Source organism: Mobula hypostoma, chromosome 7 (assembly GCF_963921235.1).
Source record: "Mobula hypostoma chromosome 7, sMobHyp1.1, whole genome shotgun sequence".
Classification (NCBI taxonomy): Eukaryota; Metazoa; Chordata; class Chondrichthyes; order Myliobatiformes; family Myliobatidae; genus Mobula; species Mobula hypostoma.
In genome coordinates, this window is record NC_086103.1 from 151,920,868 (window position 1) to 151,943,390 (window position 22,523).

At 42.1% G+C, this 22,523-nt stretch overlaps 1 protein-coding gene and 1 long non-coding RNA gene across 6 annotated transcripts in view; one reads left to right on the plus strand and one right to left on the minus strand.

Annotated features, from left to right (window-relative positions):
• stard13b (StAR related lipid transfer domain containing 13b) overlaps positions 1-22,523 on the minus strand; it is a 458,491-nt gene that overhangs the window by 394,707 nt on the left and 41,261 nt on the right. The window lies entirely within an intron of this gene.
• LOC134349664 (uncharacterized) overlaps positions 1-22,523 on the plus strand; it is a 69,200-nt gene that overhangs the window by 6,416 nt on the left and 40,261 nt on the right. The window contains exon 2 of the long non-coding RNA XR_010018745.1: positions 3,945-4,032. This is a non-coding gene — a long non-coding RNA (uncharacterized LOC134349664). The remainder of the gene's footprint in view (positions 1-3,944; positions 4,033-22,523) is intronic.

Consider the following 22,523-nt stretch of genomic DNA (forward strand, 5'->3'; position numbering starts at 1 on the left):
ATCAAATTGGGAAAAGTAAGATGAATTCACAGAATGTGTGTTTAAAGTTACATTGTGATACCAACCAGGGAATAGTTTATCTGGTCGTCTGTAAAGAGACACAAAGTCAATTAATAATTCCACATTAACGAATCCTCTGAGAAAAATGTTCATAATATAATCATTTTGAGAGTGAGAAACTTCAGTCTGAAACCAGCCTTAAATTTAAATAAATTAATTAAACAACTGGGAAATGAATTACAAGGTAAAAGGGCAGACAAGCAGTGACAGGCATTCAAAGTGGCATTTCATAATTCGCAACAAAGACGCATTTTATTGTGAAATAAAGGCACTCTAAGATTTGTGACTAATTGAGGTGGTTAAGGAAGGTACCAGCAGCACAGTGTGAAAGTCATAGAATAATGCAAAGATGAGTGGTAGATTAACATGTGCAATGTGTCTTAGAAACCAGCCAATTATGACTATGTAAGAGGAAGAAAACAGATTAAGAGAGGAAACCAGTAATAAATATTAAAAACAGTCATCAAGAATCCTTAGAAAGCATCTTCCAAACCCACAACATTTACCACTTGAAAGGGCAAGTGCAGCAAAATCATAGGAATAACATCATCTGGGAGTTGCTCTCCAAGGCACACTCTTTGGAGAGCAACTGGCTTTGAAATATATTGCTGTTCTTTCGCCATCACCGAGTTAAAATCCAGGAACTCCCTCCCTGACAGCATTGTGTATGTACCCACACATAAAGGACTTCAGCACTTCAAGAAGGTAGCTCATCAGGGCAATTAGGGAAGGGCAATTAAATGCTGGCTCAGCCAGTAAAACCCACATCCCCTGAATAAGTTTTAAAAAAGTAAGAGCTTTTGCAAGTATATTACTTAGAATCAAAATCACTTTATTGCCAGTATATGAAACACACCAGAACTGATGGTGGTTTGATGCCAAGCATAAAACACAGGACAAGACCATAACGGACCATAACAATAGCAACCAACAATTCACAAGACAATAATGCAAACAGTCATGAGCAATCAGTAATTAGCTGAGTGGTCACATGTGCAAATGTCAACAATTAAACTTAAATAAATGTGAACATATATAAACATTCTCTATAATTATCAACAGAACAAGGAAAGCAGGAATGACCATTTAATGGACGATGTGCAGGGACAGTTAGGATATTACACCTGAGTGAGATTTGTTGAGAAGCTGGATAGCTACAGGAAAGAAGCTTCAGAGATGACGTGTAGTCCTGGTGGTGTTGGACTTGTAGCTTCTCCCTGATGGCAATTTGTTGAATAGGTGACTGATAGGGTTGGTGGACTCAGCAGTAATTTTTTTAACCCTTTTCTTCGCTGTGGTGATGAACAGGTCTTTAAATGTCGGTAGCTGACAGCCAATGATCTTCTCCGCTGAGTGAACCACTCACTGCAACCTGGACTTGGAAAGGAGGGAGGCAGTGGGAAACCAAATGGTGTTAGAGGTGGTAACAACACTCTCAATGATGACTGAGTAAAAATTCATATAGATATGCCTTGAGATGTTAAGTTTCCAAAGTTGGCGTAGAAAGAACTATCTTTACTGGGCTTTCCTAGTGATGAGCGTACGTGCTTGTCCCACATCTATGTATTGATAATGGTAGTCCCCAGGAATCTGAGTGGAAGAGATGAGCAAAAAACGGGAAACCAGAGAACTCGTAATGGAAATAAAGCGGCAAAATCTTTGAATAGGTCTTTTTTCAGCCTTCAAATTGTAAGATGCTAAAAACTTCAATCGAATGGTAGAAAATCAAGGGGAAAAGGAGGAACTTACAACAATCCCTAACACAAAATACTCTGCAGATGCTGGGGTCAAAGCAACACTCACTTCACGCTGGAGGAACTCAGCAGGTCGGGCAGCATCCGTGGAAATGATCAGTCAACGAAACATTGACTGATCATTTCCACGGATGCTGCCCGACCTGCTGAGTTCCTCCAGCATGTTGTGAGTGTTTACAACAATCCCTATCACTGAAGAGGAAGTCTAAGACAAACCAAGGACTGTGGCCAAATCTGCAGCATGTACATTTATTTACAGTTACATTAAAGGAGGCAATTGGCTGTATAGCACTGACAGGTCTGCCATTATCATACACTAATTACCTGAAATGAACATCCCCGCATGCAGCATGCTCCAAGATTAACATCTAAAGAATAGACACCGAGCTTGCAGAAAGGTAGGAGGAAAAGACTTGTACTTTCTTACATCTATCCATCAAATTTTCATTGACCTTGTCTTGGATGTCGACAAGGCTCTGGAATTCAAATAAAAGTAACAGCCTTGGTTCCAACAAATCTGGATTCTTCCCAGAAAGGCTTTGGAAATGTAAATACCTATCTTGATGTTGGGATACAACCCATTAATCAGCTTTTCAAATTTTTCATAAAATTCATCAAAAACATTTCCATCCGATAACGGCTACCTTAAAAAAGAATGGCATTCCTTAATGACAGAGGACTGGTTAAGTGATGAATTTACAACATATATAAACGATAAAGATAGCACAATCAAATAAGTGGGGTGTGTGCAGGCAAGCAGTGAGGCAGATGCACAAAGATAGAATCACCTGATGTATGATTTAAATATAGATCTGTGAGCTGCTGACATTTTTTGAGACAACTGTATGGTAAACGCAAGGTACCAGTGAAACAAAGATGAGACAGTCTGAGCTTATCTCTTCCATACTCCAAGCTAATTGGTAAACTGATGAGATTACAGGGAGAGCTAGGGATAACAATCAGCAGAGTCAGAGAAGTTTGATCTGGTTACACCTGAAGATGTCAACCAGATGACTACTATGATAGAGACTGCAGAAAGGAAAGAGGTGAGCTGGTCAATCACCAGAAGCTGAACACCATCAGACCATCAGTGGATTGACCACTAAAGCAGCTGTGAGAACGCTAGTTACGTAAGATTAGCATGAGCCATTATGTTAGGTGGAGACACAAGAGACTGCAGATGCTGGAAATCTTGAGGAACACATAAAGGAGCTGGAGGAACTCAGAGAGTCAGGCAATGTCTGTGGAGGGAAATGAACAGTCACATTTTGGGTTGAGACCCTTCATCACAACTCCTGTGTTATGTGATTGCATTATTTCAATTTGGATAAAGGTGAAATATCACAGATTGTGAAATTCTAGTCTGTTACCATTTGCTAAATTTTTGGGTTGGATCCTTGTATAGTTAGCAGCAGTTCAAACCCAGCCTTTTGTCAACATGGGTAGATGCAAAGGAAGTAAAGTTTGCTAATGTCGCTGAACACATTGACCTGAATCCCAGACCCTTAAAAATAGCAGAGATCTCACGTCATTCTACAGGTGTGCATAGGAATCATCCTAACAAGCTGCATCACTCCGTGGTATGGAAACTGCACTGTGGCAGGCAGGAAGCCTACACCATGGGCAGTCAAAACTGCCCAATACATCACCGGTGCCAGCTTCCCCACCATCAAGAACCTACATACAGAAATGTGCCAGAAAAAGGCCAATAACACCATGAAGGATCTCACCCATCCTGTTCATGGACTGTTTGTCCCACTTCCATCAGGGAGCAAGTTAGTAATATTCATCCCACCAAACTCATAAAATTATTTTCCCCAAACAGTAAGGCTGATCAACACCTCCACCAACTAACTCACCCCTCCTCACCCCCAATCAATGCTACTTAATCTTTTCCTGTCAGTCACCTTACCTACTGACACTCCTATCCCTAGCATCATTTTAAAGTCATACAATCAATCTATAAGCTACCTTACTATTTATATTTTTGCATTTAAAAAAATTATTATTATGTTCTTTATCTTACTATGTTTTTTTTAGCTGCATCAGATCCAGAGAAACAATTATTTTTTCCCCTTTACACTCATGTATTGCAAATGACGAACAATCTTGAACCTGTTATCTTCCAAGGTTCTCCAGATTCTGGAAAATTTTCAATGGACTGGAAAATTGAAAAGATAAAACCCTTATTCAAGAATTTGGGGAGAAAAATCAGCAGGTAAATATAGTCCAGTACTCTAACACCTGTTCTTGGAAAATTGCTGATAACCATTAATAAGTAAGCTATTTATAAACGGAAAACTGTATTTGACAAGTTTATTAGAGCTCTTTGAAGATATAATTTTTACAGTGTGGATAAATCAGAACCTGTAAATGTGTGTATTTGGATTTCAAAGGGCATTTAATAAAGAGCCACATGAAAGGTAAGTCTTCATAGCAGTAGAGGGTCACACGTTTCTATGTATAGTGGACCAGCTGAGCAACAGAATAGAAACAAATGCAACAATTTAGACTGGCAGGGTAGGGGGTGTCATGGTAGCGAAGGTAGTGGCAAGGTAGCACGTTGGTTAATGTAACATAATGTTAACAGAACCAGCGACCCAGGTTTAGGTCTGCCATTGTCTGTAAGGAGTTTGTACATTCCACTGCATGGGTTTCCTTGGGGTACTCTGGTTTCCTCCCATATTCCAAAAACGAATGGGTTACAGCTAGTAAATTGTGGGCATGCTATGCCAGTCCCAGAACATGCTGACAATTTTGGGCTGCAGCCAGCACATCCTTGGGCGTTTAGCATTCATGCAAATCATGTGTTTTACTGTACTGTACATTTCAATGTATATGTGACAAATAAACAAAGCTAATATAACTAGCCAAGTTTGTCTACCAGGAGCACATTGGAGTTAATGATACTGTCATCTACCTACTGAAAAGAACCTATTCCCATTTGGTTGAGTAGGGCAGCACCATGTGAGAACCATGTTTTTTGCTTTTTTTTTAAAGTGTCTTCAATACCATACAGCCCTTATTGCTCAGGGAAAATCTCCATTCAATGAAGGTTGGCATGTCCATTGTATCCTGTATAATGGACTGACTGGCAGACCACAGTTTGTGTGGCTTCACAGCGGTGTGACAGACATGGCTATGATACTGGGGTCCCACAGGCTCTTTTCCTGTTTACCCTGTATACCTCAGACTTAGATACAACACGGAGTCATGTCATCTGGAGAAATTCTCTGATGACTCAGCAATAGTTGGGTGTATAAAAGGAGGATGGGAGGATGAATACAGGACCCTGGTGGAGGACTTTGTTGAATGGTGCAAGCTGAATCATCTGCAGCTCAACATCAGTAAGACAAAGGAGATGATGATGGACTTTAGGTAGACTAAACCTGCACTGCTCCCTGTAGCTATTGATGGTGAGGACGTGGATGTGATGAGGACCTACAAGTACTTGCAGGTGCACCTGGATGACGGACCTGCATGGAGCACCAACATAGAGGCTGTGGACAAGAAGGGCTAGAGCCACCTCTACTTCCTGAGGAGACTGAGGTCCTTTGGAGTACGCAGGCCTCTCCTTCACATGTTCTACCGGCCTGTTGTTGCCAGTCCAATGGTGTGCTGGGGCAATGGCATCAACATGGGTGATGCAACAGGCTCAATAAACTGATTAGAAAGGCTGGTTTGGTTATAGGAGTCAAACTGGACACACTGGAGGCTGTGATAGAACACAGGACCCTACGGAAAATTCTGGCAATTCTGGACAACGTTTCTCACCCTCTGCATGCCATGCTGGCTGAACAGAGGAGCACTTTTATTAATAGACTAAGACAACTGCGCTACTCCAAAGAGCGCTACAGAAAGCCATTCTTACTCTCGGCTATTAGGCTCTATAATGAGTCAACCTACAGCAGGGAAAGTGATGACTCCCTCCTGTTAGACTGTTTGAGGTAACTTATTTTTTATTCTTTCTTACTTCTCTCCTAATACTGTATTTGTACAGTTTTAATGCTGCTCTGACACTGTAATTTCCTTTGGGATCAATAAGGTATCCATCTGTCTACTACAGGGAGCAGTGCTAGGCCTCAGTTATTATAAAGGATATTAATAAAATTGAGTGCATTCTGGAAAATGAACAGTTAACATGGGGAGTCAACATCTTAACTCCAGAGTTCAGCCAGAGCTTTTGCAATGCCCCTCCTGATCACCCCACAGTACAGGACTTCAGCGTGAAAGGAGGAATTATGTCATGCATCACTCCTTTAAGGGATTGTTAGCCACATCTCTTGATCTCTGGTTTTATCTTTGATAAAGGTGTTCCATATCAGAATCTATATAGTGCAGGTAATTTTCCTTTTGGAAACAGGAATGGGAATGATAATAACTGTAATTGCCATTGAATAACTCTCAGGGTTGTATATGATGACACATATATATTTTGATAATAAACTTATCTTGAGCTTTGATCCTAAAGGAAGAGTCTGCTAAGATCCAACAATTTCTGTCAGAAGGGCTTCTTTCTTGACAATGTTACCTGCAACCACGAGAATCGCTTATCACCGGCACCTGGGATGTCATCAAATTTACTGAGCAGCCAATTACATTAAAGAATTACCTAAGACAGCAAAGCAGTAAGGTTAAAAAAGAATTATCATCATCCTTACATGCCATGTTGTATGGAGTAGGCAATTATAGTCTCACGGCCATTATTGTTCCTAAAAAACTTTTCTACAGAAGTTGTTTGCCATTACCTTCTTTTGGGTAGTGTCTTTACAAGATATGTGACCCCAACCATTATCAATATTCCATAGAACCATAGAACATTACAGCACAGAAACAGGCCTTTTGGCCCTTCTCGGCTGTGCCGAACCATTTTTCTGCCTAGTCCCCCTGACCTGCACCTGGACCATATCCTTCCATACACCTCTCATCCATGTACCTGTCCAAGTTTTTCTTAAATATTAAAAATGATCCCCCATTTACCACTTCATCTGGCAGCTCATTCCACACTCCTATCACTCGATGTGTGAAGAAGCCCCCCCTAATGTTCCCTTTAAACTTTACCCCCTTCACCCTTAACCCATGTCCTCTGGTTTTTTTTCTCCCCTAGCCTCAGTGGAAAAATCCTGCTTGCATTCACTCTATCTATACCCATCATAATTTTATATACCTCTGTCAAATCTCCCCTCATTCTTCTACACTCCAGGGAATAAAGTCCTAACCTATTCAATCTTCCTCTGTAACTCAGTTTCTCAAGTCCTGGCAACATCCTTGTAAACCTTCTCTGCACTCTTTCAACCTTATTAATATCCTTCCTGTAATTTGGTGACCAAAACTGCACACAATACTCCAAATTCAGCCTCACCAATGCCTTATACAAACTCACCATAACATTCCAACTCTTATATTCAATACTTTGATTTATAAAGGCCAATGTACCAAAACTCTCTTTATGACCCTATCTACCTGTGACGCCACTTTTAGGGAATTTTGTATCTGTATTCCCAGATCCCTCTGTTCTACTGCACTCCTCAGTGCCTTACCATTTACCTCGTATATTCTACCTTGGCTTGTCCTTCCAAAGTGCAATACCTCACACTTGTTTGTATTAAACTCCATCTGCCATTTTTCAGCCCATTTTTCCAGCTGGTCCAAATCCCTCTGCAAGCTTTGAAAACCTTCCTCACTGTCCGCTACACCTCCAATCTTTGTATCATCAGCAAATTTGCTGATCCAATTTACCACATTATCATCCAGATCATTGATATAGATGACAAATAACAATGGACCCAGCACCGATCCCTGTGGCACACCACTAGTCACAGGCCTCCACTCAGAGAAGCAATCCTCCACTACCACTCTCTGGCTTCTTCCATTGAGCCAATGTCTAATCCAATTTACTACCTCTCCATGTATACCTAGCGACTGAATCTTCCTAACTAACCTCCCATGCAGGACCTGGTCAAAGGCCTTACTGAAGTCCAACATCCACTGCCTTCCCTTCATCCACTTTCTTGGTAACCTCCTTGAAAAACTCCAATAGATTGGTTAAACATGACCTACCACGCACAAAGCCATGTTGACTCTCCCTAATAAGTCCCTGTCTATCCAAATACTTGTAGATCCCATCTCTTAGTACTCCTTCCAATAATTTACCTACTACCGACATCAAACTTACCAGCCTATAATTTCCCAGATTACTTTTAGAACCTTTTTTTAAACAATGGAACAACATGAGCTATCCTCCAATCCTCCGGCACCTCACCCGTAGATACCAACATTTTAAATATATCTGCCAGGGTCCCTGCAATTTCAACACTAGTCTCCTTCAAGGTCTGAGGGAATACCCTGTCAGATCCTGGGGATTTATCTACTCTGATATGCCTCAAGATAGCAAGCACCTCCTCCTCTTCAATCTGTATAGGTTCCATGACCTCACTACTTGTTTGCCTTATTTCCATAGACTTCATGCCAGTTTCCTTAGTAAATACAGATGCAAAAAAAACATTTAAGATCTCCCCCATTTCTTTTGCTTCCATACATAGCCAACCACTCTGATCTTCAAGAGAACCAATTTTATCCCTTACTATCCTTTTGCTCTTAATATACCTGTAGAAGCTCTTTGGATTATCCTTCACTTTGACTGCCAAAGCAACCTCATGCTCTTTTTTTAGCCCTCCTGATTTCTTTCTTAAGTTTTTTTTTGCACTTTTTATACTCCTCAAGCACTTATTTGCTCCCTGTTTCCTATACATGTCATACATCTCTCTCTTCTTCTTTATCAGAGTTCCAATATCCCTTGAGAACCAAGGTTCCTTATTCTTATTCACTTTGCCTTTAATCCTGACAGGAACATACAAACTCTGCACTCTCAAAATTTCTCCTTTGAAGGTCTCCCACTTACTAATCACATCCTTGCCAGAGAACAACCTGTCCCCATCCACGCATTTTAGATCCTTTCTCATTTCTTCAAATTTGGCCTTTTTCCAGTTTAGAACCTCAACCCAAGGACCAGGTCTATCTTTATCCATGATCAAGTTGAAACTAATGGTGTTATGATCACTGGAACCAAAGTGTTCCCCTACACACACTTCCATCACCTGTCCTAACTCGTTTCCTAATAGGAGATCTAATATTGCATCCTCTCTAGTTGGTACCTCTATATATTGATTTAGAAAACTTTCCTGAATACATTTTACAAACTCTAACCCATCTAGACCTTTAACAGTATGGGAGTCCGAATCAAAATGTGGAAAATTAAAATCGCCTACTATCACAACTTCATGTTTCCTGTAGTTGTCTGCAATCTCTCTGCAAATTTTCTCCTCCTATTCTTGCTGACTATTGGATGGTCTATAATACAACCCCATTAATGTGGTCATACCTTTCCTGTTTCTCAGCTCCACCCATATGGCCTCAGTAGACAAGCCCTCTAATCTGTCCTGCCTGAGCACTGCTGTAACATTTTCCCTGACTAGCAATGCCACCCCCCCCCCCCACCCTTCATTCCTCTGCCTCTATCACATCTGAAACATCAGAACCCTGGAACATTAAGCTGCCAGCCCTGCCCCTCCTGCAGCCAGGTTTCAGTAATGGCTATAATGCCGTAATTCCATGTGTCAATCCATGCCCTCAGCTCATCAGCCTTCCCCACAATACTCCTTGCATTGAAATAGACACACCTCAGAAGATTGTTACCACTACACACAACCCTTCTATTTGTGACTTTGCATGAACTTTTAACATTCAGCTCCACTATCTGCTCTGGCACTCTGGTACCCATCCCCCTGCAAATCTAGTTTAAACCCTCCCCAACAGCACTAACAAACCTCCCTGCAAGGATATTGGTCCCCTTGTAGTTCAGGTGTAATCCGTCTCTCTTGTACAGGTCCCACCTGCCCCAGAACAGGTCCCAATGATCCTGAAATCTGAAACCTTGCCCCCTACACCAGTTTCTCAGCCGCAGGTTCATCTGCCAGAGCATCCTATTCTTACTCTCACTGGCACGTGGCACAGGTAGCAATCCTGAGATTACCACCTTCGAGGTCCTGCTTTTTAACTTCCTACCAAGCTCCCTATACTCACTCTTCAGGACCTCCTCACTCTTTCTTCCTACATCATTGGTACCGATGTGTACCATAACATCTGGCTGATCACCCTCCCACTTCAGAATGCTATGCGCGCGATTAGAGACATCCCTGACCCTGGCACCTGGGAGGCAACAAACCATCCGGGAGTCTCTGTCATGACCACAGAACCTCCTGTCTGTACCTCTAACTATCGAGTCCTCTATCACAATCACTCTCCTCTTCTTCCATCCTCCCTTCTGCACTGCAGAACCAGGCTCAGTGCCAGAGATCTGGCTGCCGCCTGGTGTCAGTGATTGCATAACCAGCTCTTGGGATGTGCACCAGCTGCTCAAATGACCATCCACCACCTGCTCCCAGGGCTTTACATGACCTGATCGGAGGGATAAGCAGGTGGTACACCTTGCCCAAGGGTGACCAGGAAACTGGTGAAAGGAAAGAGCGCCCAATACCTCCATTGGCAGAGACATATCTCCACCCTGCCATCCAAAAAATAATCACAATATTTACACAAACACGAGGAATGCTGCAGATGCTGGAAGTTCAAGCAACTGTAATTTCTTCTGCTCTTCAACTTTTCAACCACATTTTGACTCAGACTTGCTATCACAGCCACATATCCTTTCTTGGAATGTGCCTCCGCCGCCAACTTACTCCAGTTGGCTTCAGGGTTCGTTTTCGAGCCTCTTAATTTGGACTCCGCTTATTTTTGGATTCCAGACCTAACCAGTTCCCCTCTACCACCACTCTGCTCCGTCTAGCGGAATTAGTCCTTACTCTTAATAATTTCTCCTTTGGCTCCTCCCACTTCCTCCAAACTAAAGGTGTAGCTACGGGCATCCGTATGGGTCCTAGCTATGCCTGCCTTTTTGCTGGCTTTGTGGAACAATCCATGTTCCAAACCTATACTGGTATCTGTCCCCGACTTTTCCTTCGCTACATTGATGACTACATTGGCGCTGCTTCCTGTACGCATGCTGAGCTCATTGACTTCATTAACTTTGCCTCCAACTTTCACCCTGCCCTCAAGTTTCCCTGGTCCATTTCCGACACCTCCCTCCCCTTTCTAGATCTTTCTGTCTCTATCTCTGGAGACAGCTTATCTTCTGATGTCTACTATAAGCCTACTGACTCTCACAGCTATCTGGACTATTCCTCTTCTCACCCTGTCTCTTGCTAAAATGCCATCCACTTCTCGCAATTCCTCTGTCTCTGCCGCATCTGCTCTCAGGATGAGGCTTTTCATTCCAGGACGAGGGAGATGTCCTCCTTTTTTAAAGAAAGGGGCTTCCCTTCCTCCACCATCAACTCTGCTCTCAAACGCATTTCCCCCGTTTCACGCACATCTGCTCTCACTCCATCCTCCCGCCACCCCACTAGGAATAGGGTTCCCCTTGTCCTCACCTACCACCCCACCAGCCTCCGGGTCCAACATATTATTCTCTGTAACTTCCGCCACCTCCAACGGGATCCCACCACTCAGCACATCTTTCACTCCCCCTCCCCCTCCCCCCTGCTTTCCGCAGGGATCGCTCCCTACTCGAATCCCTTGACCATTTGACCCCCCCATCCCAGCCCAATGATCTCCCTCCTGGCACCTATCCTTGTAAGCAGAACAAGTGTTACACATGCCCTTATACTTCCTCCCTCACCACCATTCAGAGCCCCAGACAGTCCTTCCAGGTGAGGCGACACTTCACCTGTGAGTCGGCTGGGGTGATATACTGCATCCAGTGCTTCCGATGTGGCCTTCTATATATTGGCGAGACCCGACGCAGACTGGGAGATCGTTTCGCTGAACACCTATGCTCTGTCCGCCAGAGAAAGCAGGATCTCCCAGTGGCCACATATTTTAATTCCACGTCCCATTCCCATACTGATATGTCTATCCATTGCCTCCTGTACTGTAAAGATGAAGCCACACTCAGGTTGGAGGAACAACACCTTATATTCCGTCTGGGTAGCTTCCAACCTGATGGCATGAACATTGACTTCTCAAGCTTCCGATAATGCCCCACCTCCCACTCGTAAAACCAACTTCCCCCAGATCAATAAAGTATGACTATGACTATGTACCCCATCCATTATTTATTTATATACACACATTCTTTCTCTCTTTCTCCTTTTTCTTCCTCTGTTCCTCTCACTATACCCCTTGCCCATCCTCTGGGTTTTTCCCCCCTCCTCCTTTTCTTTCTCCCTGAGCCTCCTGTCCCATGATCCTCTCATATCCCTTTTGCCAATCAACTGTCCAGCTCTTGGCTCCATCCCTTCCCCTCCTGTCTTCTCCTATCATTTCGGATCTTCCTCTCCCCCTCCCACTTCCAAATCTCTTACTAGCTCTTCTTTCAATTAGTCCTGACGAAGGGTCTCTGCCTGAAACGTCGACGGTAGCTCTTCCTAGAGCTGCTGCCTGGCCTGCTGCGTTCACCAGCAACTTTGATGTGCGTTGCTATCACAATATTTAATTAACTTTGAAGTACCAGATAAAGAATGAAACAGATAAAGGTAGATGTTTAACACAGATAAACATTAAAAAGATGAAAAAAAATCTATTGGGTTGGAAATATATATGTCAAGGAGAATTTATACAGCTATTTAAGAGCAAGAGAATTTGCTATGCAGTTATTATGGTTGAGTATAATATTAAAAAATCATATAAGATTTTCAAGTCATTGTGACAGCAATAACTTGAATTCACGTCAGTTCAAGTAATCTCCATAAAGCATATGTAAACATGTAGTCTATGGGGTAGGAATTAATTAACAGCAGGATTATTGTAACTTTCATTAAAATGACGGATGTGACAAAATCATTAATGTGTTGAGTCATCGTGTATCGGCAGCAGCCACCATTTCAAGGTGGTTACTAAATCATAGCTTGCAGATACAATCAGAATAAATGTCCCAATTTGCTTATAGCCCGTAACTAAGACCATTGCAATAGCCCAGCGGCAGGTGAACTTGAAGCTACATTGTGTTGTCAGTACACCATCAAACTGCATTGCTGCAGACAAAAGGGCCAGTAGGTTCCAGGGAGCTGCTGACGGTCTAGAGACTCACTCAAGCAAAATTGCAAAGACCCCCATCTAATGACGCATTTAAAATGCTTGCTGCACTTGGATGAAAGTAACTTAAACTTCTTATTGGGACCATTGCATGGTTAAGATCACAAATTTAACACTAGAGATTTCAAGCTCGAAGTCGAGTTTATTGTCATGTGCACAAAATACAGCTGATGTCTGCACAGGGTGCAATGAAAAACTTATCTGCAGTAGTATTGGAGGCACAGAGCATCAGATAAGTAGCAGATAACATCAGATAAATAGCATCAAATCAAACATAATCAAACATAAACACTTTTTTAAACAAGAAAGGATACAATAAGAATTTTTTAAAAAGTCCAATTTAGTGCAAAGTGGTCGTAGTGTTGTTATCCTGAGGTATTAATTGGGGCAGTGCAGGTTGGTTCAAGAACCGCATGGTTAAAGGGAAGTAGCTGTTTTTGAACAGGGTGGAATGGGACTTCAGGCCTCTGTACCTCCAGCCCAGTGGTAGCTGTGAGAAGATGACATAGTCCAGATGGTGGGACCCTTTGATGACTGACATTGCCTTCTTGAAGCAGCTCCTCATGTAGGTACTACAGATGGTGGGAAGGGATGTGCCTGTGATGTACTGGGCTAAGTCCACTATTCTCTACAGCCTCTTATGTTATAGCACATTTGAATTGCTCTACTAGACCATTATGCAACCAGTCATTTGACCTGATTACAGCAGCAGTGTTCCAACTGTACCACCCTGTAACCGTTCACTCCCTTTTTTGATTTCTAGTGGTACAACCCAGCCAAAGTTCAGGTACTACAAAGGGATTTCCAGAAAATACCCTATCCAACTTTGCAATAGTTAAGTGCTCAGGTGTTTTTTCCCAATGCTAACCAGACCAAATAAGCACTTCTTGGTGACAGAATAAACACTGATAATGCTGACGGATAAAACAATGTAACCTAACTTATAGAAAAACTCTGGGGCATTTACAGCATGAACTGGATGCTTTAATGGTGTATGCTTTGTCTCCATGATGATATAATGCAAGTGCATAACCTATAATGTATTACAATATGGTAAAGCATGCCCTTCAGCACCACAGATCAAATATCAGCACTTTTGTAATTAACCAAAGAACTCAATCCATAGAACTTTATCAGACAGTGCACAGCTTCACAATTGTTCGGGGGTCAACCTTACTTCTTGACATGTGGTGGTTTAACATTTCTGCTCTGCAACCAGCCATTTCGAGCATTTGCCTTCATTTACATCAGTCAAGTGAACTATAAGCAGTCAAACATGGCTCAAACGATGCAGTAAAAATGAACCTAGAACCTAAGCCATAAATCTTATATGTGAAGATTTGAAGGAATCGAAAAGGTGGTAGGACAGTAATTAGAAAATGTTCAGCAACAGTTGCCTGCCCTAGTCAAGCAGCATCATGTCCTAAACAAACTAAGGGAAAAGGCATCCGTTAGTCTCATGAGACCATGGATTTGTGCCTTGATAGGTTTCCAGGGCGCAGGCCTGGGCAAGGTCGTATGGAAGACCAGCAGTTGCCCATGCTGCAAGTCTCCCCTCTCCACGCCACCGATGTTGTCCAAGGGAAGGGCATTAGGACCCGTACAGCTTGGCACCAGTGTCGTCGCAGAGTGGTTAAGTGACTTGCTCAAGGACACACACGCTGCCTCAGCCAGGGCTCGAACTAGCGACCTTCAAATCACTAGACGAACGCCTTAACCACTTGGCCACGCACCAACAAACTAAGGGAATCCCAGCTATTTTCTCAATTCCTTCTTGTTCGTTAAGAGGTGTCCCAAATAAGCGGCTTCCTTGATAAACCAATGGCCCAATTAACTGGAATCCACTGTATTTCCAAATGAGGAAAGTGTGCAACTCAGAGAGAAACCTGTAGATAGTGGTGTGCCTGCCGCCTCTACCCTTTTTGGTTGTGGAGGTAATGGTTTGGGACATGCTGTCGGAGTATCTTAGGTGAGTGACTGCAAACAATGTTGTTGATGACAGGCTCTGCAGCCAGTTTGCACCAGTACTGGAGGGAATTAAGACTTAGTTAGGCTGTTTTATCCTTTAAGGCGTTGAGCTACTCACTGTAGCTGCACATAAGAAGAGCATTCCATTGGATTTATGACTTGCAGATGATAGAAAGGCTTTAGGGAGTCTCTCATTTCAAGATATCGACTCTTGTAGCCACAGTATTCATGCGGCTAGTCCAGGTGAGTTTCTGGTCAAGAGTAACCCCCAGGTTATTGATTATGGGATTTTTGCAAGGGTAATGCCTGAATAGGTGATTAGATTCTCTCTTATTAACCTTTCGTCTTTAAATGACTCAGACAAACTAATTGCTCAGTAGGCTTGTAGATGAGAGATAAAGGAGGATATTAACAACAGAGTAATTAACTAAAGCCACCAAGTTACAAGTAATTAAATAAAGTAGGGTTACAGCATCAGGTGAGGTGCTGCAGTTGGATAATGTGGGAGCTGGTGGACGATTGTGTTTCCTGGTGACCACATATGCAGCAAGTGTTGGTTGCTTGGGGAACTTAGGCTCAAAGATGATGACATGGAATCTGAACTTCACACACTGCGATGTATCAGGGAGGGGGAAAGTTACCTGATTGTTATGTTTTAGGTTGCAAACACATCCATTAGGTTAGTAAGGCATTTGACAATATCCCGCATGGGAGGCTGGTCAAGTTGCTTGGCTTTCAAGATGAGGTAATAAATTGGATTAGAAATTGGCTTTGTGGGAGAAGCCAGAGAGTGGTAGTAGAGGGTTGCCTCACTGTCTGGTCTGTGACTACTGCTGTGCCACAGGGATCAATGCTGGGTCCTTCTTTGTTGTTTGTCATCTATCTCAATAGTCTGGGTGATAATGTGGTTAACTGGATCAGCAAATTTGTGCCTGACACCAAGATTGTGGGTGTAGTGGACAGTGAGGAAGGCTCTTATGACTTGTAGAGGGATCTACATCAGCGGGAAAATATGCTGAAAATGACAGATAGAATTTAATGCAGACAAGTGCAAGGTTTTGCCCTACGGTAGGATCAACCAGGGGCACTGAGGAGTGTGGTAGAACAAAGGGATCTGGGAATACAGGTACAGAACTCAATGAAAGTGACGTCACAGATAGATAGGGTCATAAAGAAAGCCTTTGGCACATTGGCCCTCATAAATCAATATACTGAGTACAGGAAATGGGATGTTATGTTGAAGTTGTACAAGACGTAGGTGGGGCCTCATTTGGAGTATTATGTGCAGTTTTGGTCACCTGCCTACAAGAAAGATGTAGACAAAGAAAATTTACAAGGATGTTGCTGGATCTGGAGGACTTGAGTTACAAGTAAAGACCGAATAGGTTAGGACAGTATTCCTTAGAATGTAGAAGATTGACAGGAGATTTGATAGAGATATACAACATTATGAGGGGTATAGATAGAGTAAATGCAAGCAGGCTTTTTCTGAGTTTGGGTGGGACTACAACCAATGGTCATGGGTTAAATGTGAAAGGTTAAAAGTTTAAGGGGAACACGCTGGGAAACTTCTTCACTCAAAAGGTCATGAGAGTGTGGAACGATCTGCCAGCACAAGTGGTGCATGCAAGCTCGATTTTAACACTTAAGAGATGTTTGGATAGGTACATGGATGGTAGGGGTACAGAGGGCTATAATCTCAGTGCAGGTCGACGGGAATAGGCAGTCTAAATGGTTTCGACATGAACTAGATGGACTGAAGATCCTGTTTCTGTGCTGTACTTCTCTATGACCCTGCGCTTCTAATTCAGTCTATGGTAAGACACTGGTGAGTGAGCAAGTAGGGCAATCCCAGAGGTAGTGTTGGAGGAGCCTCATTACCAAGCTTGTCCCACAGAACAGAGATTCTTGCTCTCTGTGTAGATGAGAGTGGGGCTGTAGGAAGGATGAGCAACTTAACTGTGCTCTGTGGTTCAGGGAGGTATGGGGGGTAGTTGTAGTTGGGTATAGTACAGCCACAATTAAAACAGACACAATTTTCTGTCTCAAGGATTGCAAGTACTGAAGGCTGTGTTGCCTCCTGGTGCCCAGGTTCAGCTTTTTACATCTGATATACAGGGGAATTTAGAGAGGGAGGAAGAAGTGAGTATAGTTGCTATTTGCTAAGGAAAAGTTGTGTGGGAAGTTGAAAGGTCTGTAAGTCCCTGAACCGGATGGTCTATACCCCAGGGTTCTGAAAGGGGTAGCTGAAGTGATTGTGGAGGGATTTGTAGCGATCTTCCAAGAATCACAAGATTCTGGAAAGATTCCAGAAGATTGGAAAATCACAAATGTCACTCCACTCTTTAAGAAGGGAGGAAGACAAACGATAGGAAACTATAGGCCAGTTAGCCTGACATCAGTGGTTAGAGGATTAAGGACGAGGTTTTAGAGTACTTTTACGATCTCAATAAAATAGGCTGAAGTCGGCATGATTTCCTTAAGGGAAAATCTTGCTTGACAAATCTCTTGGGATTCTTTGAGGAAACAATGGGCAGGATAAACAAAGGAGAGTCAGTGGATGTTGTTTACTTGTATTTTCTGAAGACCTTTGGCAAAATGCAAAACAATATAAGAGCCCACGGTATTGTAGATAAGGTACTAGCAGGGACAGAAGATTGGCTGACTGGGAGAAAGAAAAGAGTGGAAATAAAGAGGGCCTTTCCTGATTGGCTACCAGTGACTAGTGGTGTTTCTCAGGGGTAGGCGTTGGGTTCACTATTCTTTATATTATATTAATGATGTGAATGATGGAATTGATGACATTGTAGCCAAGGCTGCAGACGATATAAAGATTGATAGAGGAAGCATGAAGTCTGCAGAAGGACTTGCATAAATTGGAAGATTCAGCAAAGAAGTTCAGAGGGAATACAGTATAGGGAAGTGTATGGCCATGCATTTCAGTAGAAGGAATAAGACCATAAGACGTAGGAGCAGAATTACACCATTCAGCCCATTGAATTTTCCGCACATGGTCCCCTCAACCCCGTTCTCCTGCCTTCGTCCCGTAACCTTTGAAAGCATAACTAATCAAAAACCTAAAGATTTCTGCTTTAAATATACCCATTTATTTGGCTCCATAGCTGTCTGTGGCAATGAAATCCACAGATTCACCACCCTCAGGCTAAAGAAATTCATCCTTTTCTCTATTCTAAAGGGGTGACCTTCTATTCTGAGGCTGTAACCTCTGGTCCCAGACATACCACTATAGGAAACATTCTCTCCTCATCCCCTCTATCTAGGCCTTTCAATATTCAAAGGGTTTCAATGAGATGCCTACTCTTTCTTCTAAACTTCAGTAAGTACAAGCCTAGAGCCATCAAATGCTCCTCATACGAGGGGTGATTGATAAGTTTGTGGCCTAAGGTAGAAGGAGTCAATTTTAGAAAACCTAACACATTTATTTATCAACACAGTGCCCTACTACATTTACAAATTTAGTCGAGCGGTCGTGAAGCATACAGATCTTGGACCTCCAGAAAGTGTCCACAGCAAGGGTGATTGATAGGTTGGTGGCCTAAGGTAGAAGGAGATGAGTTATACAGCTCTCGTTACATGCACATGCAGGTCAACTCTGAGTGATCATGCAGAAAGTTTGAAGTTAATAACTCATCTCCTTCTACCTTAGGCCACGAACTTATCAATCACCCATCTCTGGAAACTTTCTGGAGGTCCAAGATCTGTATGCTTCACAACTGCTGGACTAAGTGTGTAAATATAGGAGGGGACTATATTGAAAAATAAATGTGCTAGGTTTTCTAAAATTGACTCCTTCTACCTTAGGCCACGAACTTATCAATCACCCTCATATGTTAACTCTTTCATTCCCGGAATCATTCTCATGCATTTCCTCTGAAACTTTTCTAATGTCAACACATACTGTATTTCCTTAGATAAGTGACTCAGAACTGCTCACAATATTCCAAGTGTGGTCTGGTGAATACCTTATAAAACTTCAGCATTGCATCCTTGCAATATTACATTTGCCTTCCTTACCACCATCTCAACTTGCAAGTTAACCTTCAAGGAATCCTGCATGAGAACTCCCAAGCCCCTTTGCACCTCTGATTTCAGAATTTTCTCCCCTTTAGATAATATTCTATGCCCTTATTCCTTCTACCAAAGTGAATGACCATACACTTTCTTTGCCCATTCTCCTAACCTGTCTAAATCCTTTTGTAGACTCCCTGCACGAAGGATTGTTGAGATTTTGCTGTGTTCAGGCAAAGGCTTCTTCATTTGCATTTGTTGTCAACCATTTCTGAAAAATGCTAAGTATTTCATCTTCTGCATTCCTTTTAGCTCTTTGCTTGGCCAAACTATTGTATTAAATTAGCCAACTAGGCCTTGTCTTTCACATTGCATGATTCCCTAACTCTGTTAAACCATTTGCTCACAAGTGTTCATTGAAATATTACTTCATCAATTCCCACACTTTCCACTAACTGGACTCAATTGATCCTTTAACTTTAGCTACAAAGCCCATGCAACTATTGACTTTTACATTTCAGTACCTCAGCTGATAAACCACTATTTTATACCTTTTGCTGGTTTACAGGACTAGCATCTCTGTAAGTCTATGGAGCAGGGACAGAGATTGGAGCTGCCAAGTTGCTCAGTTAGAGAGCTCACATGGATGCAATGGAGTCAATACACTCTATGTTACAATCCAACCCCATGATTCTATGAAAATATTCACTGTTTATCAAGATTTGCAGAGAATTACATAGAGTTTATAATTTCCTGTCTTTTTACATTCAGTAGCATTTCAATTGCTTTTCCATCTTTGATAAAATATTGAAACTATTTGTTCAATATGTATCGTGATTTGAGTTTTTTTTAAAAGATAAATATGTTTCCTTGGAAGTCATGGAATTAAAGAAGCATCCCTGAAGTAGTGTAAATATATCTTGAGCAATGAGCTGTAAATATCATACTGCCAAATGTACTCCAACTGAGCAAATACCAACTAATGCTAGCATACACATCCACTGATTCAACCGGCATCCAGAACAAGTTATTTTGCTTATATTCCAAATAGGCGATGATAACAAAGACATTTTGAAAATGCCGTGAAATACATTACCTTAACTCATTATGTCAATGTAAAGAAGGGGAAAAGAATTCGTTATTGACCAGCTATGAACAGATTCAATTAGCATTACAATTCTGCAGTAATGCAGCTGGATGAAAGGTGACACAAGTGTTTGGATAATGATACCCAATCAAGTCATCAACTTTGGAACCTTTGGCTATTGCCAGAGTTAAGGATGAACTTGAGATGTTCACACAACATTCCATGAGCAGCGGTCACAGAGTTCTCTTTTTGCTCCAGTAACATCATATCTCAATAGGTCAGTGTTTTTATTGGCTTCTCTTACACAGCATTTCCATTCATCCTTCAGAAAAAAAATTCTTCAGTACTCACAGAATATATAATCCCAGGTGCACACACTTGATTCAGATTAGAGAATTAACATTTTTTAAACAAGGGAAATGACACCTCACTCATAGAAAATAGAACATAGACCAGTCCAGCACAGGAACAGGCCCTTCGGCCCACAATGCTGTGCCAAACCAATTAAATTAGTCATCAAGTGGCCAACTAAACAAATCTCTTCTGCCTACACAATGTTCATGTCCCTCCATTTTCTTCATTTTCATGTGCCTATCTAAATGTCTCTGTGGTAAACTATATATATGTTGTAACTGGGTTACCTGTCTGGACACGCCCCTCTGCTGACTGCCCCTGTGGCTCCTCCCACAGATTCCTGTATAAAGGTGTTCGCCTTGCCCCTCTCCCTCAGTCCGGGGGCAGACACTCACCATGGAGATCGTATTGTACAGCGAATAAAAGCCTTTCAGTATTTTACCCAACCTCAGTCGTTTGGAGTTATTGAAGGTGCTTCAGTCTCTTAAACATCCCCAATGTTTCTGCCTCTACCACCACCTCAGGTAGGGCATTCCAGGCACCCACCACTCTCTGGGTGAAAAAAAAGCTGCCCTCACATCTGCTTTGAAAGTACCAACTCCTCTGAAACTACACTTTAAATGCATTCCTTCTGGTTTTAGATATTTCAACCCTGGGAAAAATACTGTCTGGGTACTCTATCTATGCCTTTCATAATCTTATAAACCTCTATCAGATACCTCCTCAGCTTCCACCACACCAGAGAAAACAACCTAAGTTTGTCCAACTTCTCATTATAGCACATGCCCTGTAACCCAGACAACATTCTGCACCCTCTCCAAAGCCTCGACATCCTTCCTATAATGAGGTGACCAGAACTGTATGCAATACTCCAGATGCGGCCTAATTGGAGTTTTATAAAGCTGCAACATTAACTTCCTGACTTTTGAAGTCAATGCTTCGACTAATAGTGGCAAGCATGCCATATGCTCTATCTACATTTGTAGCTACTTTCAGCCAGCTGTGAACCTGAAGCCCAAGATCCCTCTGCTCATCAATACTGTTAGGGGTCTTACCCTTAGCAGTGTACTGTCTCTTTACATTTGACCTACCACATTCAGCTGCATTAAACTCTATCTGCCTTATCTCTGCCCATATCTGCAACTGATCTATATCACTTTATATTTTTTGCCGGTCTTCTATGCTATCCACAACACAACCAATCTTTGTATCATCTGCAAACTTACGAACCCACCAATTGACATTTTCATCATGGTCATTTATATACATCACAAACAGCAAAGATCCCAGTACAGTTCCGTGCAGAACAACACTAATCACAGACTTCCAGCTGGAATAAGGCCAATACCCTCCATCTTCTGTTTGTAAGCCAGTTCTGGACCCTGTGCATCTTAATCTTCTGAATGAGCCTCCCATGAGGGACCTTGTCAAACGCCTTACTAAAATTCATGTAGACAACATCCGCAGCTCTACCTTCATCAATCATTCTCGTCACCTTGTCAAAAAACTCAATCAAGTTAGTAAGTCACAACTTGCCCAGTGCAAAGCCATGCTGGCTTTCCCTAATTGGGCTATGGTTTTCTAAATGCACACAAATCCTATCCCTAAGAATTCTCTCCAGTAGCTTCCTTACCACTGACGTGAGGCTCACCTGTCTACAATAACACCAGAAAATTATCTGAATTTGACCTAGAACACTGGACTTTATGTTTACAATGACATTATTTGTGAAAATTGGAGTTACTTTGCTCAGTTGCTCATAACTTTGAATATTTCTTTCTATCATTATAAAACCACTCACAGACTAAAGCTACACTGAAAAATTTCCAGTGGTAAGTGTTAATACTTTGCAGTAAAAATAAAAGCAGTTATCCAAAAATGCATTTCATTGCTAAAATGATTTAATGGCTATTTAAAAAAATGTAAGTTTGAAGTAACCTTTTTAAAGTAGCACTTATGAGGAAAAACTCATCAGATTAAAACATTGTGTTTGATGGATTGCTACTTGACAACACTTTGGAAGCAAGTGCACACACAAGGTGCTTTCATTGTAGTATACCATGAATCTGTGCTGTGGGATTCATTAAACCCTATCCTGTCTGCTAATTAAGTCCCTGGAG